Source organism: Canis aureus, chromosome 16 (assembly GCF_053574225.1).
Source record: "Canis aureus isolate CA01 chromosome 16, VMU_Caureus_v.1.0, whole genome shotgun sequence".
In the NCBI taxonomy this organism is placed as follows: Eukaryota; Metazoa; Chordata; class Mammalia; order Carnivora; family Canidae; genus Canis; species Canis aureus.
Genome location: NC_135626.1, coordinates 46,901,427 through 46,916,234, shown reverse-complemented (window position 1 = coordinate 46,916,234; position 14,808 = coordinate 46,901,427).

The following is a 14,808-nucleotide window of genomic DNA, read 5'->3' as shown; positions in this document are numbered from 1 at the left end:
TATTTATGATAGTCACAGAGACAGAGAGAGGCAGAGACACAGGCAGAGGGAGAAGCAGGCTCCATGCACCGGGAGCCCGATGTGGGATTCGATCCCGGGTCTCCAGGATCGTGCCCTGGGCCAAAGGCAGGCGCCAAACCGCTGTGCCACCCAGGGATCCCCCAACTTGATTTCAAATGTCAGGCTCCTCACCTGCCGGCAGGGGTTTGGGGGCAAGTAATGTGGATTCCCCAAGACGTCACCTTCCCATGTATGCGGTGGGGAGAATGGGTCACGTTCATTGGGTCGTTCTGAGAATGAAGTGGAAGATAATTCACAGCAAGTGGCTGATCCAGCTCCTGGTACGTGGTGGGAACTGGACAAATGTGAGTGGTTTCTCACCCTCTTGTGGGCAGAAGTTGTTGTTTGTTTTTAAATATTTTATTTATTTATCCATGAGAGACACACAGAGGCAGAGACACAGGCAGAGGGAGAAGCAGGGTCCCCATGGGGAGCCCAATTCGGAACTTGAACCCAGGACCCTGGGATCACAACCTGAGCCAAAGGCAGACGCTCAACCACTGAGCCACCCAGGCGTCCCTGGGCAGAAGTTTTGACTTGACTTTCTGTTTTCATGGAAAATGATTCACCCCTCCAAAAATACCAACTGATGGGCACCATCATAATCTGGACCCTCATCCCAACCCTAGCCTCCATCCCTCATGACCCTCCAGCCTCCTGTTTGCTGTCGTGGGCTCCTCTCAGGTTCTCAAATTCAAGGGGTTTGGGACACTCAGAGTCTTTCCACATGCAGGTCCTCCAGCCTGAAAACATCCACCTGAGGCCTTTCCCTGGGGGATCTCTCATTCATCAGAGCTGGGCCGAAATGCCACCTCCTCTGGGAAGCCCTCGCTGATCTCACACCCCACTGGGTCAGCCACCCCCACTAAGGTTCTGCTGTATTTACTTCCCCAGTGTCTAGCTTTCCCATTATTTGTTGACTTATAACTTGGTTAATGGACAATATCTGAGAGCTGAAGTCGTTTGGTTTTCGGCCCCAGCCAGAGTATCTGCAGCAGCCAGAGGACTGCCTCAGAGCAGCAGGGTTGACATGCTCTGCCCCAGAATATGCCAGATCCTGCCAGAGCCTGCATCTGCGCACTGGTGTTTCCATGCCAACCAGCTGGGGCTTGGTGAGGAGCACTCGCTACCCTAAAAGGCCCCCCCCCAGGTTAATTACGGATGTGCCTCCATCAAGGCAAGAAACTTGTTTTGAAGTTATGGCTTGCGGATTCATGGGGCTGGATCTCTGCTGCAGAGAGAGGCATTCCCAGAGACAGAAAGACTCTAGGAAGTGGGCAGTGCCTTCCCAGATTCAAGGCTGGGAGCCCCGAGATGGGGAGGCCTGTGGCACCTAGCCCTATTCCCAGCCTCCTGTCCCCTCCGGGCTCCACCCCTGGTGTCTGGGGCTGCCCTCTCCCTGCCTGTCCTTTTGTCCCAGCCCTTCCCTGCCCTCTCCCCCATTCCCAGAGTCCCTCAGCGGTGAAAGCTTTTGGAGGAAACTGCTAGATTCTCCACAATTTTTTTTTTCTTGGCGAGAGATGGTGGGATTTCAGAGCAATCTGCAGTGTTCTCTGGCCAAAGAAGTGTCTCCGTGCATGTTTGCAGCTTAATTATCAGCCTCCTGATTGCAGCATCTTCCCAGCAGGACACACCTGCTCCGCCTTTGGAAGCTTGGCATTTGGAGTGTATGCGGCTCTGTGTGTGTGTGTGTTTTGCAGCTTTTTTTTTTTTTCCTAAAAATTTTCTGTTTGTTCAGATAAATGTATATAAACTGCGGTGGACTTTTGGTGCTTCTTCTTTTAAAGATATTAATTTTATTCATCTTTGTACTGCTTTCCCAAAAGAAATCCCCTTCGCTCATAAAGAATGTGTGCCAATGATGGCAAGGGGGAAGTGCTGTGGGAATGGCTTCCTTTTCTGTCACAGTGTCTTCCCTGTGTTGGGGCACACCAGCAGGCTCTCTGGAGGGTGTCTCCCCTGGAGCCTGAGCCCCAGGCCTCTCTCTGCCCCTTTGAAGACACTAGGAACCCACGGGAAGAGTCTTCTTTGCTTGGGGTGAATGGAGGCATGTGGCTTTGCTTGATGCTGTCCCTTTCTCCTTCCACAGCACATCCGCCAAGCTCTCTGTCTCCACCTGCACCCTCTGTCCTGTCTGGGCCCCCCGGGCCACCCACAGCCTCTCCTTAGTCTCTGCCTCTCGACCCAACCCCTTGCGTCAAAGCACCTGTTGACCACTGGGGTGGTAGTGATGCATCAGTGTTAATTCCCAGCGGTTCCGGACACCGTCTCCTTTCTGCAGCCTGGAAACCCACTCTGTCCCTTCCTCATCTCCATCCTGAGTTCCCAGAGCCCAGCCCTCACCTGGACTAACATCCTATTTCTTCAAAATGTACTGATTAAATGAACTGTTGCTCCCTGGGTTGGTCTATGATGAAAGTGGTTTCTGCATTAGACACAGATCTTTCAAGAAGTATGATGACCATAGCTCACATTTTACCCTTACTCTGTGCCAGATCCGGGCTGAGAACCTTGTACAGGTGTCTTCATTAATCCCCATGACAACCCTTGGAGTGATTCTTAATATCTTTTTTATATGAGGATGGGAGAGCGTGTTGGAGCCTAGAAACAAATGAGCCATCTGACTTCAGAGCTTCTAGAATTAACTGAGATGTTATGCCCTGTCTTGAGAGCCGACCTCCTAGAGGGTATTTCTGGCAGGTTCTCAGGTTTGCATTTGGTTGGATCTGCTTTGAGAGAATTTTTTAAAATATTTTATTTATTTATGCATGAGAGACACAGAGAGAGAGGCAGAGACACAGGCAGAGGGAGAAGCAGGCTCCCTGCAAGGAGCCCGATGTGGGACTTGATCCCAGGACCCCAGGATCAACACCTGAGCTGAAGGCAGATGCTCAACCACTGAGCCACCAGGTGCCCCCTGCTTTGAGATCATTAACTGAATGGGTGAGGAGTGTCTTCCATTGTGATTGGACAAAGCAGGGGGCTGGGCTTCATCCTCAGAATCTAGGGTGGGAAGAGAAGCCAGCAGGACCCAGCTCTTTAGGGAGTCACCCCTCTATCCCTGCTGGGCTCACTCAGTTGGCTCCTTCTGGACCAGTGGACAGCCTCCTTCCTGCTCCTCTTCACCCCCCTGTATCGTGCCCTGGGAGGATCTTGTCAAAAATGAGTCTGGCATGGCTTACCCCATTTTGGCCTCCAATATCCTCAGTCTGGAGTTCAGGGTGCTAAGTCTCTGGACCCAGCTTCTATCTCCAGTCTCAGGCTCTGTGTTCCAGCGACAGCGGACTCAACATTTGCAAACACACCAAGCTCCCCTAAACCTGTGCAGCATGGTGGAGAATGCCCCTCTTCCATCCGGGGAGCTCTCATTCACCCTTCACCTTTACAAAGAGTCCCTTTAGGGATGCCTGGGTGGCTCAGTAATTGCGTGTCTGCCTTTGGCTCAGGGCATGATCCTGAATTCCTGGGATCGAGTCCTGCATCGGGCTCCTTGCATGGAGCCTGCTTCTCCTCCCTCTGCCTGTGTCTCTGCCTCTCTTTCTGTGTCTCTCATGAATAAATAAATAAAATCTTTAAAAAACAAAACAAAACAACAAAGAGTCCCTTTAGCCCTCTTGGTCACTCCCTTCTTTAGTTCACTGTGACCTTTTATCCTGACCCTCACGGTGGCACTTGGGTGGTAGTGATGCATCAGCGTTAATTCCCAATGGTAATGATTGCACTGGGTGATGTAGGGCAATGTTCACCTCACAGGAAATACACACTAAGAGTTCAAGGTGATGAGGCATCAAGTCAGCAACTTCCTGGTCTTGGGCTACAGTTCCTGAACTATGTAAGGTGTCCCAGAACACTGCAGTGAACCCTCAGAAGGACATTTTATACTCTTAAGGGAGATGCAGCAACATGGTAAAGTCTCTATTAACACAGCCACTATTAATCAACCCAAGTCTATCCCCTGGAGACTCAGCACAGCCATAGAGCAGGGCATATGCAGCTACAGAACAGGGTGACGAACAAGATTACAGAAACCTAACTTAATAAAGGAAACAACTATTTCTTTTGCCCTAGAAGCACCAGAAATCATGACTGGAACCCTGAGGGTGCCACTTACATGAAAGTTTGGGGACCTTTAGTTTAGGAAAAAAATTTTTTTGTTGTTGTTCTGGATTTGCAACTTTCTGTAAATTTTAAGATTGTTTCAAAATAAAATATGGAAGCATTGAGGTTGATTCATAGTGCTTGTGGAGGCTTTTTGTGGATAGAAGGAACACCCTGCCAGGCTTTGCAGAAAGCTGCGTAAAACCAGAACAGTGGCACTTGGGAGCAAGGGGGCTGGGAGTTGACAAGCCTCGGAAACTTGTGGCAGGTTCTTCTGCACTTCTGCAAGCAGTTGTGCATTATTAGGAAGAAAAATGCACGCGCGGCAATGTCAAAACCATGAAGGAATTCAGCTAGTTCCATTCTATACCAAGGACATATATTAAAGAGGAAAATAAGAAATTGGCCAGGAGAGGGCAGAGTTGTTAGCTTTTTTTTTTTTTTTTCCCCTTAAGCTGCGGAAGCATTCAAAATTTGGTTAAAAAAAAGCACTTGTTTGTGTGTGCAAGTTCTATGTTGAATGGACAAGTGCATAATTTGGTAAAGGGAGGAGGTACACGTAAAATACTGACTTTGGACTCCAAAAACCAATTTTCCAGCTATAGGCTGGTGAAGACTGGCTTAAGGACAGCTGGCCTGGAAATGCCTTAGGTTATAAGGTTTATGCCATTTTCTTAACGCACAGACAAATGCACAATGCCGACATCAAGGTGTCCAGCATTTGGTTTTGAATCAATTTTGGAAATCACATTTAAAAGAGACATGGTGATCGGAGGGTCTCCCGAGGGCAGTGACCAGGATGACAGTATCTCCCAGGATCACAGCCCTTACAGACTGGGAAAAGAACATGGACATAGTTCACCTGCAGAAGAGGTGACCAATTGGTGGGGACCTAGAACTACTTCCAGCTGAGAAGCTGCAAAGCACAGTTTATTTGGTGTGGTTCCTAAGGGCAGAGCAAAACCGGGAGACTAAAGTGGCTTGAGGCAAAGATTTCCTGTGTGCAGCGAAGAGCATCAGCTATTTGAGTTGTCCAGCTCCAGAGCCAGCTCTGTGGGGCACAGTCAACATGACATTGGGGACATTGAGAGCGGGCTGTCTGCACGGAGAGGCATCTGGCTGGGGTGTGAAATCAGCGCAGAAGTGAGCTGCCTTCATTGAAGTGGGGTGGGCAGGGGTGTTCCCCACCTTGGCTCATCCATTGTGAAGGCCCATAATTGGCCCAGCTCAAGTCCCTTGTCTACTCCTTGGCCAGACAGAGAATGGGTCCATTGGGCAGAGGAGTACACAAGCTGCCCTCCAGGGCAAGTTCTTGCAGCTGCCTGCGAATCCTGTCAGCTAGGCTCACCTACAAGCAAGCCCTGGGAGATTTTATCAGCAATTATATAATTATCCTGTTGCAGGTTCCTCGGGAAGCTGACCACGAGAAAGAGCTGGCGAGATGACAGTTGTCCTCCATCTGGTGCAGGATTGGGCAGAGGAGCAGCCCAGCTGCAGTGCAGCCTCCACCCCTAGGAAGTGTTGGAGGCAGACCAGCTGAGTTGGCCTGGGAGAGCCATTCCCCAGTGGAGCAGTGGTTGGAGGTCATAGCTGAGGTCGTCAGCTGAGGATCTGTCCACAGTCCTGCTGGCTGCAGGGATGACAAGTCCTTTACTGAAGGTGGATCTGGTGGTGCTCACAATATGCACATTGTGGACACTTGATAATAATAGATGTTATTTGTCATCATCATCACCATCACCATCATCATCATCAGCTCACCTGTGAGCTTCTTGAGATCAGACGGACAAGATCCCTTTGACCACTGTTGCCTTCATCCCCAGCTCCAATGCAGGGCATGGCTCTTGGGAAGGCACTCAATGGCCATGTGCCCACCTTCTCTGTATATCCTTAAATAACGGTGACATTTGTAACGTGTAACATAGAGGCAGGTGTCAGTGCTTTCAGTGAAGGCTCCAAGAGGTGGAGCAATCTGGCACGCAGCAGGGCACCCGCTCCCCTGGTGATGCGGCCCCCCTTGTCAGACAAGTTGGCCTGGTGACCAGAGCTGGGCTTGGACCCCATTTTCTGAGCCTCTGGTCTCCCCACTATGACCTGATGTCCTCCAGCCAACTTGCCAGGAAGTCAGCCTCTGCTTGGGCCCCAGCCCTCCTGCTCTGCTCTCCTGCAAGGGACCTTGGCCCAAGCCTGGCCCCAGGGGCTGACCTGGTGGAGTGGACAGGCCACGAGCAGGGCCACATGGAATTCTCTTGGGAAAGAGCCAATCTGAAAAACCATGGTGCTGTGGGCAAGTGCTTTGATGGGAAGCATCCATAGAGAGGTGGAGGGAGAAGTTAGGGAGATATTAGTCAGAGAAACAGTGGAGCAGCAAGGCAAAGGGCCATGGTTCTGGGGTTGGTCAAACTGAGGTTTCCGTAGCTACAAGCCAGTGGCAGTAGGTAAGTTACATGACCTGTCTTGGACTCAGTTTGCAAATCTGTCTGATGAGAATTCCTTTGTTAGAATGTTCTGAGGTTTAAGTGGACTTTCATGTGTAAAGGGCACAGAGCAGGTGCTGAAGAAAGCTTAGTTCTCACCTTTTCTTCTTTCCCAAGGAAACAAAGAGGTTCGGGGAGTTTGTGGGGGGGGACCTCTTTCCTCTGCAACATCTTGGAGAGAAGGAAGGAGGAAGGAGGAAGAATCAGAGGAGCAGGAATAGCAACAAGCCCTGTGTTTAGGGGGGCACAGAAATGCACAGAAAGCTCCAGATTGAGCTACTGTATAGGAATAATTATGGCTGCTATTTTTGTGCATTTGTTTAATAACGTTAATTTGGCGACAGCCTGATATTATAACATCCTCTCCCACACGGAGGTGGCTTTAGTTCCCTATTCTCCAGAATCCATTTGCATTTTTCCCATTGGGTTTGGGGCTTGGTTGCTGATGACTCATAGCTGGAGAGACCTTCAGGAAAGTCTCTTCTCCGCGTGAGGGCAGGAGATCCTGGTAATGTTGCCCTATGACAGGTGAACCTGAAACCCACCCAGCTTCCCTGGAATGGCCTTCCAGCCTTGCCCCTGACCTCTCTGGAAGCTGGCAAGAAAGTGCCATTCTTGAGCTGTTTAACCAGGGCAGACTTCTTAAGATTTTTTTGTTATTATTTATTCATGGAGAGAGAAAGAGAGAACAAGAGAGCAAGAGTGGTGGGGGGCAGGGGGGGAGGGTAGAAGGGAGAAGGAGAAGCAGACTTCCTGCTGAGCAGGGAGCCTGATGTGGGTGTTGATTCCAGAACCCTGAGATCTTGATCTGAGCCGAAGACAGATGGTTAACTGACTGAGCCACCCAGGCGCCCCAGGGCAGACTTCTTACAGGAGAACTCCTGGTGGTTAATGGCCTTGGAGTGGAGAAAAGCAGAGGCAAAAAAAATAAATAAATAAAATAAAATAAAAATCCCACTAATATTCACAACTCGGAGATTTGTGTTGAAAATTAAGATAACGTCAAAGAGTGGCTTGTGAGTGAGCGCTGGCATAAAGTTACCACTAGTGGATGTTTTGGCTGAATCAACCCAAATGGGCATCCTCTGGAGACTGGACACATCCATACAACAGGAACCTGCAGCTACAGGACAGAGTAATCACCACCAAGGTTCAGAAACCAGAAAGCAGGTGAAGGGAAGTCTCTCTGCAGCTGTCTTCGAGCTCATCAATGATGAAAAAACAGTATTTAGAACACCAACACTTTGCGAACACCAATGAAATAATAGATCTGGAGCATGACTGTCAACGGCCACTAACCTTGCACCTCCTAATTTCAGATGACATACTTCAGGAATTCTTGAGGTGTGTTGTTCTTGGCATTGTGATTTAAAAAATAATCCTCCTTTTTGCAGATAACCGTGAAATATTTACAGAAGAAATGATGTGATGTTTGGGGTTTGCTTCTAAATGATCGGGGGTTGGATAATGTGTTCATCCTGGGTGATGGGGGCAGGAGATCTCACTGTACTATGTTTTCTTCTTTTGAATAAGGTTGACCTTTTTCATAGTCAGCAATGTTTTTAAAATAGTGTATTTATTGGGGCACCTGGGTGGCTCAGGTAAGCGTCTGCCTCCAGCTCAGGTCATGATCCCAGGGTCCTGGGATCGAGTCCCGCATCAGGCTCTCTGCTCAGCGGGGAGCCTGCTTCCCCCTCTCCCTCTGCCTGCCATTCTCCCTGCTTGTTCTCTCTCTCTCTGTCAAATATATAAATAAATAAAATCTTAAGAAAAGATAAAATAGGGGATTTGTTTGGATGATGAGGATATGTGCGTTTTCTTTCCCTGCTCTCATTTGTCTGTATTTCTTGAACTTTCTAAGATGAACATATATTCTCACCTGCAGAAAGGGACTTCATAGCAGAGTGGTGGGAGCCTCAGGTTTGGTGACAGACAAATCCAGCCTCCAGTTCTCACCCTCTGAGGACCAGCTTAAGGACACCTCCACTTCCTGCTCTCTCGTCATCCCTCCCTCCCTGCTACTCTTGACAGAATTAACCTCCCATTCTTTCAGGTTCCCAAATCACATGGTTGGTCCATTCATCAACACAGGGTTTCTGATTGGATATGTGTCTTCCATGCTTGACCATGAGTTCTTGGAAGGCTTAGAGTCCCGTTCTTCTTGGATGTGTGATTGTAGGCAAATCACTACCTTCTCTGCCTTTCCTCTGCTGTAAGATAGGTATTATAATGTTCTCCTCATGGAGTAGTCCATGGAACCCATTAGACTGACAAAACAGAGAAAGCTAGATCAACCTAAGTGGTTCTTAACTAGGGACACCCTCCCAAACCCCCACAGAGAACAGTATCTGGAGACATTTTTGGTTGCCATAATGGGGGATGAGGGTGCTAGTGGGATCTAGTGGGTAGAGGCCAGGGATGGCACTAGATATCCTGCAATGCACAGAACAGCCCCACAGCAAATATTATCCAGGCCAAGACATCAGTGGTGCTGAGGTTGAGGAATTCTGGGCTGTTTCAGTGGGGATGGGGATATCGAGGCATTCATGCTTTGCCTATGGGACTATAAACGGTAGCCTCATTCTGGAAAGCAAGTAGGTAGTGTTGGGTCAAACCAAGTGTGCACATATCCTGCGATGCTGGCATTCCACTCCTCGGTGTTCCAAGGAAATGGTCACATGGATCTGTAAGGAGAGACTGGTGACCATATTTTAGTATCGCCGTTTGAATGGTGGGAAATTGGAGGCAACCTGATGAAGCTTGGAGGGATTGGGGTCAGATCTGGTTGGTGAGCTCTTGACTCTAGTCTCTTAATCCCATTTTCCCCATGTCTATTACTGGGATTTAGGCAAAAGGCAGTGATGAGAAGCAACAGACTACATGTTCGTGGAGAAAAACAGAAACATCATAAAAGCAGTGCTAATGAAAAAAATGAGAAGGAGAAGGACTTATGTAATGCAGAACCATTTATTCAAGTTCAAATCACGTGCAAAAACCAACACTACACATCTAAGGAGCATATATAAAACAGAAAGATACATTCTGAAACACATTCTAGTGGTTGCTCCTGGGGTAGGAGAAGAAAGGAAACAATGCGTGCATGAGTGAGAAACCAAGAGCCAAGCCTTTTAGGGGCCAGTGATGACCAAGTACCAGCAACCAGAGAGAGTGATGAACTCAACTCTGCTCTAGGGTTTGGAATAAATACATAACATGAAAATCTGTAGGATGAACATCCTAGGATAGAAGTTGGCATATATAGTAGTTACTAAATAAATGATAATAATAGCTGAAATAATATATTAGTACTAATTTAATTATTAATAAATAGGCTAACAGGGTAAATTATTGCTTTGATCATCTCCTCATCTCTTTCTTTCTCCCCCAATCCAGGAGAGTCCACCATTGTTTCTAAGGACCCACTGAAGGGGAATACGGAGTATCTTTCCAAAGGGAAAGTTGGAAGGAAGTCCCTGGAAGAGGTCAGAGAGAACACCAACCCAGGGGACAGTCCCCATCTTGGGAAGGAAGTGAGCCAGGAAGTATAATAGGTGGACTTCTGGAGTGGTTGAGACCAGAGTCCCTCAGAGGGCCCAGATGGGCGGTGGAGTGGTATTTTTTAGGACACTGGACACCAGGTATGGAAGTCCTGCCTCTGCAAGGACCCTAGCACCTGCCCTGGGCCAGGCTGTGGATTTCCAGCCATCTGATAGCCTTTGCCATGCCCTCCCCATTGGATTCTTGGGCAACCCTTGGAGACTTTGAATTTCCCACCACCCATTTGAGCGGGGGCTCAAAGTCAGACTTAATTTGAGAAAAACAAGGTGACATTTGTTACATTTAATGTGTTGAAGTAAAACTCATTTGGGCTACACTTTTTTCTTTGCACCTCACGCAGCCAGCAGCATGGGAGCTCACACATATGGTGTTTCAGGAAACATTTTGTTGAGCAAACGGAAATATTCCCTCCTCCTCTCCAGCTGGTGGGCTTCAGACTGTCGAGGTCTCCCCTCCCAGGCACTTACACCGGCTATTTGCTTTACAGTGTTCTGGGATTCAGCCCGGAAAATGGGATCCAGAGGCCGGAGGCCACTCGGAGCTCATGCCCAGGATCTGAGCCGCACTCCCCAGCCTTGCGTGGATCAGGTCGTTGGCTGTGCCAAGTGACCCTGGTCACCCTCTGACGAGTCAGACCAAGCATGCACTGTGAGCTTCCTCCAGGAGCTAAGCAGGGAGGGTGCAGTGAGGGGCCAGCATGCAGGAAAATTGGGAGTTGTACATCCATTTCCAACACTGATTGTGTGAAATAATAGAAAATACACATGTTGGTCTCTGCTCTGGTTCCTGGCATGGAGCTCCCAAATCCCTCGGCATTTCTGTGGTGGTAGGAGAGTCTTCTGTTCTCATGAGGGAACTCTGGGTGGGCTGCTGGATAGCTTCAGGATGAGGGCTGGTCACCAGAAAGTCCAAGGCATGACTAGAAGCCTGGAACTCTCAACCCTACTCTCCATCCTGCAGGAAGGGGAGAAGAGGCTGGAAATTGGGCAAACAGTCGATCATGTCTATGTGTTGAAGACTCCGTAGAAATCCCTAAGTAAGAGATTTGGAGAACATCTAGGTTGACGAACACACTCATGGGCCCAGAGGGTGTCACACTCCAATTCCACAGGGACAGAAGCTCCTGCATTCAGGACCCTGTGTACCTCTTCATATGGCTGTTCATCTGTAGCCTTATCATAACCTTTGTTATAAAACAAACTGGTAAATGTAAGTGTTTCCTTGACTTCTGCGAGCTGCTCGAGCAAGTCGCTGGATCCAAGGAGGGAAGTCCTAAGAACCTCCAATTTGTAGCCCCACTGGACAAAAGCTGTGGGTAACCTGGGGACCTTCTTTTTGTGGTTGGCACCAGAAGTGGGGGGGTGCAGTCTCATGGGACTAAGCCTTTAACCTGTGGGGTCGGTGCTAGCTCTGGTTAATGTCAGAGTTGAACTGAATTATAGGACACCCAGCTTGGTGTGAGGAAGAATTGTTTGGTGTGGGGAAACCCACACACGTGGCGTTGTAAGTCTTGTGAGGCTAATGGAAGAAGCCATGAGTTTTTCCTACATAGGTGGGCATCGTGAGTAGAGATGGGATACAGAGAACTTTAAGGGGAATGACACCTCACCACTCTTTCCCACTTATTGAGACCTTTCTTCCCCATCAATCTTTGAATGGGAAGCTGGACTTTTCTCTGATTATCAAAGTGGGTGCTTCGGCCACGTTGGGCATTTAGAACGTGTGAATCAACCTTGTGCAACAGGACTTGCAGAGCACTACAAATATTGCTGTCTGTGTGGATGTGAGCCAGCCTGTAGCCCTCTGTAAGTCTCGTGTCCTACATATAAGATCGAGAGGGCTAAGTGAAGTAATGCTCGCAAAAACACCTACTGTGTGACAGGCACTCTAGATAAGGGCTTTATGTGCATGTCGATGATGACATATGGTGATGACTCTCTGCTGAAGACATAGTGTCTTAGACTGACTTTCATGAGAAACTGTGTCTTGATTCAAGATGGTGAATCCACTTTCCCCAAACCTGTGACTGCCTTTATAGGACACACCATCCGGCCTTGATCATTTAGGGCACTGAGAACTGCTTTGGATTGAATGCATGGTATTCACTTGAAGCCTCTTGTGGGGTTGGTTTAATTTAGTCTCTTTGTCATTTTGTTAAGAAAAATAATCTGAGGAAGACTTTGCATTTTAAGTACATAGTTGTCTTTTTAAAAATAGACCCCATAGTATTATTGTATCTGATATGGGTTAGAAGGTGGATGTGCGGGTATGGGCAGATTTATTTTATTTTATTTTGTGTGTGTGGGCGGGTTTATTTTTTATTTTTTTATTTTTATTATTTATTATTTATTTATTTATTTATTTTTGTGGGCGGATTTAATATAAAAATTGACCAAAGTCCACTCTGCTGAGAAGACTGTGATACATGGTCTTTTCATTGCCTGATCAGAAACCTCCAAAGCCCTCAGGCCTTGTTCTTTTTATGATTGCTTAGTGTATAATGAATTATTCAAAGACCAGTGATGAATTGGTTTAAACTCTGCATCTGAGCCCTGAGACCATAAGGTCACTTCTGAGCATTTATCAGGCCTACTTGGGACCAGAAGTCCATCCCTTGACCCTGCTAGTGGGGCGGAGAGCACACTGCCTCCAGAATGCTGAGGGCTGCTGTCCTCTTTCTCAAGGGCCGGTGCTTCCTACATCTCAATGAATACCAGCTTAACAGGGAAAGGGCCCAAGACCAGAGAGGCTGGGCAGGAGCCCATGGACTTGACATCTTGCCCAGGGCACAGCCTTGGGAGGAAGCAGGGATGATGCCTGGGCCATTAGAATCCTTGGTTGCCCACCCAGGACCATTTCCCCTTCCTTTCCTGTATTTTGTTTGGGAAGCCGACCTCACCGACCAGACTCTGGAGAAGAGGCTTTATCCTTAGGGTGAAGGGCAAATCCTGGTTGATCCAACCTAGTGGTTATCAACCCTGCTTTCACACTAGAACTACCTAGGGAGTTTTAAAAAGTTCATGTGCCTGGAAGCCAGTCCCAAGAGCCTGGAGCATAGCACAGTCTTGACATCACCTGGAAACTGTTAGAGACAAAGCGTTTCAGGGCCCAGCTCAGAATAAAATCAGAATCTCTGTACTGGGAGAACAATGGGTGAGAGCCAATAGTGGTGTAGCAGGTTGTGTTTTCCAAAGATGGTTGCCGCAACAGATTCCTTTCTCACACTCCTCTCTTCACGATGGGACTTTGACACTCCTCACATCTCAAACTGGCAGGATCTCTGTTGCTTCCCCTTAAATCTGGGTGGTCTAGTGATTACGGTGGAAGTGACACCAGGTAATATCTGAGGCCACTTCCAAGAAAGGCAAGACTGCCTATCTCTTGGGATATTCACTCTGAGCACCCAGCTATCCTGCTCTGAGGAGGACCAGGCCTTATGAAGAGACTGTGCATAAGGGTCCCAGGCAACATCTCTGGCTGAGGTCCCAGCAGACATACCTACCAGACAAGTGAGCAAAGAAGCCTTGGAGAGGACAGTCACTGACCCCAACCCCCTGAGGGATCCTGAGTGACAACCATCTTGCTGAGCCCAGTCAACTCCCCATACTGTCAGAAATAATAACAATGTGATTGTGATTAAGCTACTGAGGTCTGGTGTAAGTTGTTAAATGTCAATAGATGATTGGAGCGTGTGGTCACCTCTTCTCCTTGCTAGATGGTGGTTTAGCAATGGGCATGTGACCCCAGAGGTGGAGACTTTTGAGGTTGCTTCTGGGAAATGTGTCTTTTTTTTCCTAAGAAAGCCATAGAAGAAGAGGCAGTGCTTCTCCTCCTTCTGATGTTGTTGTGTCTTGGTATGACCCTTGGGATGGCTGCCACCATCTTGATCCCAACCTGAGGATAAAGTCAACTCCAAGGACGGCACAACCAAGAGATGGAACAAACTTGGGTTCTTGACGGCATCACTGAGCCCCTGAATTAGCCAGTCCTTGAACCCATACCTACTCTGGCTCTTCCTGATGATAAGATAAGAAATACTTCTACTGTTTGAAGCAGTTTTAATCAAATTGTTACTTGCTGTTGAAATGTCCTATTTAATGTGGTGCATAAGCCAGAATCTGATCTCTGCCAGCTTTGAAAAGGGGGCATCTCAGGGCTAAAGTCAGTGAGCAATGGGGTATCAGATAGGACCCCCAAGAGGGGGAGAGATCAAGAGGGGTGGGAAGAAAGCCCTTCCTAGGCCAAGCACAGAATGAGGGATCGGAGGGGGGCAGGGCTGGGATCACAGGACAAGTCAGCTGAGCTTGGGGCCTATCGATGGTGACTCTTAACCAATGATCAATCCCGAACCAGCACATTTGCTCCACTGGGCACCATCAGGATTCCCACCTAAGTTCTCACTCAGGCTCACTCCTTCCCAGGGAGGAGAGGCTCAGGAGGGTGTCCGTGTTGTGGGTGGAGAAACTGAGGCTGGAAATGTGCCACCGGTGTGTTCAGAGGGAATAGCAAGAGCCTTGAAGTTCAGCTCTGAGATCCCTCCTCTGGCCCTTGGAAGGCCAGATTGGGACGTGGCAAAGGAAGCTACATGTCCTATCCCTGAAGCCTCAGCCCACCG